Here is a 2,792-nt window from a genome sequence, read left to right on the forward strand (position 1 = left end):
TGTTGTGTTTCTGTGACGCTCTTAAGGTCCCAAAACTGATTATTTATCAATCAATCAATAAAGGTTGAATTGGCAAAAATTTTGGAAAAAATATTGGAAAAAACAGGATTTATAYATTAATAAATTTTTCTTAATCACTGTGATCTGCAGGATATGTTTCATTGTCACACCATCAATTAATCACTTGCACGACGTTAAATAAAAATATTTTGTCTCAGATTGAATCATCCAAACTAAAAATGACTCGAGTCTCTCAGGAGTTTTGTTGTTCTGACTTTCCTGCTGTAGGTAAGATACTGATTGCTCACAGCAGCTCTGCTTTTCAGAATAAAACGTCTTCAGTCCATCGTAGGACAGATGAGACAAACAGTCCCACATGTTTACTGAGAAATTATAAAAACTAACATTTTAACATTTTTATTCATATTTTTGTTGCTGCACATTCACATTCCTGACATCAGATAATCTGAGGACATATGAAGACTTCATGGTTGGATCCAGACAGATGAGCGTTCTTTGCATTCTCTCATAATTTTTATTTTACGTTCAGTGAGGCGACGCGATCATTAAATWTGATTTGTGAAAGTTTCAAACCCGTAATTACAATAAAACGTCGGCGTCTCGTCAGAGTTTAGCGGCAGACATGACAGTTCAGGAGCTTCTATACGTTGTACGGGACTACATAAGGACGACTTCAATGTATGTATCAGATTGGTAAACCAACAACGGACGACTCTGAACTGGTTGTCATGGAGATGTGTGTTAACTCAATGCCGAGATGGAAAGATGACAGAAATTACTTATAAATTGATTTATAAACATTTCATAATGTGCAGAGACAAAGTTTATTCCAAGTGGAAAACATCTTGTAAATATGGCCGACGAGGARAAAACAACACCGATAGTTTGTAGATTATTTTCACCACAGATAAGATAAAACAAAGACGGCCGAATATCTGCTAAGATTATCTCTACAGCTTGTGTTTTATTTACAGATTGACAGAAAACACAAAGACTGAGTTTACTTTTCTGCAGGATGGTGAAAGTATGTGGACTAACTCAGCTCTACTGCAAGGTTTATATCTCTTAAACTCAATAAAATCAGAACAAATATGAGTTTTTTCATCTTTGATTCTGTGCTTTGTTTTTTAGAAACACAAATATATACATATATTTTTACAACTTCTGCATCTAGATGAGGCCTTGCTTCAGAATCACATTGATKACAATGTTAAAAATAMATTTTTGACATTAGTAGCTATATAACCTGCATTTTTCTGCAGGGTGTCAGTGAACAACATAAATGAATYAAGTTGAAGAAAAGATCTGATTGGYTGACGCAGYGGCAGRAAACCGAAGGGTCGCTATTGGCTGACTATGTGTCCTGTGACGAGACGTGATTGGTCAACTCAGCGGCTGGTGGGAAGCTAAATGCAGCAATGTGTAACTCTGTGTTTCAACGTTAGCGCGATAGCATTAGCTTACTCTAANAAACCCCATTCAAAGGTTCCTCATAGTGATTTTTATATGTTTAATAGAAAAAGTGAAAAACATTAAAATCTTTCTAATCAATTAATCAATATTAATGCATCAAATTCCCAGCCATGGTTAAAATAAAAATTCTTTATCAAATTAATCTATTTAGGGCTTCACTTAGTGACCAAAATAGATGAAAATTATTCTCACTTATTGATAAATYATTGTTATTTACGTACTGAATGCAATCTTCTGGGTTTTCTTACATTTAAAACTTTTGGTGCTAATTTGAATAATAAACTGAACTTGAATCATTGCTTGATAATTAGGATTAAAGCATTTTGTTTGTAATTGTCACTTTGTAAATAAACAGAATTGAATTAAGTGGCATAAACTGTTATTTACATGGTTAATTCATGTGGCGTGAAAACAGTAAGAAATTCTTCTGGTTTTATTTGTGTCGCTTGTCGTGAGGGGAAAGTTGCCTTTATGGAAATCCATAAATACGTTGATGCACAACAGAAAGAGTCTGGAAAAGGCCTGATGAATGCGGTTTTCTCACTTTACTCTTTTTATGTCGTATTCCGCTGTCTGCCAGTCGGTGTTCCAGCACATTTATAGCCTGGAAAGAGGGTGCGCTGCGTCCCGCGTGTTCCTGTGACGTCCAGCCCACGTCTCCACGTCCAGCGGCTCCGCGCGGCGCGGACCGGCTTTTATCATCACCAAACTTCATCAAGCGGCTCTAGTAAAATCTGGCGGCTTTTATGAAGACGCAAATATCCAGAGGTTTCTCTTAAAACGTGCAGCTCAAACTAACGCGACATGCGGAAAATAACATCAGGGTTTCAGGACACGCGCTCTTCATCCGGGACATGGAGGATGTTCTAGTTGATTAGCTTAGATCAGGGTGTCCAAACTGCGGCCCGGGGGCCAACTTTGGCCCTTGGATTACTTTTGTTTGGCCCACGACTGTAATACAAAAATGACACAAATTTGGTCAGCCAAGACTTTTTGTAATTTTTTTGGAATTATTTTTTTTGTGCAAAGTTTATATTTCCTTAAATGGAAAATGTGAAGCACACTGTACGGGGGAAGAAACGGCTCTAATTTATATATAAATACAGATTTTTCCATCTCCATGTTTCCAAGATTTTACCACATACAGATTTATTTTATCATAAAATTACAGTAAAATCTGTTTCTGTGACGGTAAAACTCACAGAAATAATAAAATCTGTTTCTTTGTGTAGTGGATTTTACAAATATGGTACAATTCTGGGGATGCCAGAATTTTTGCCATATTTATATAAATCTTG

This window comes from Poecilia reticulata, linkage group LG12, assembly GCF_000633615.1.
Source record: "Poecilia reticulata strain Guanapo linkage group LG12, Guppy_female_1.0+MT, whole genome shotgun sequence".
Classification (NCBI taxonomy): Eukaryota; Metazoa; Chordata; class Actinopteri; order Cyprinodontiformes; family Poeciliidae; genus Poecilia; species Poecilia reticulata.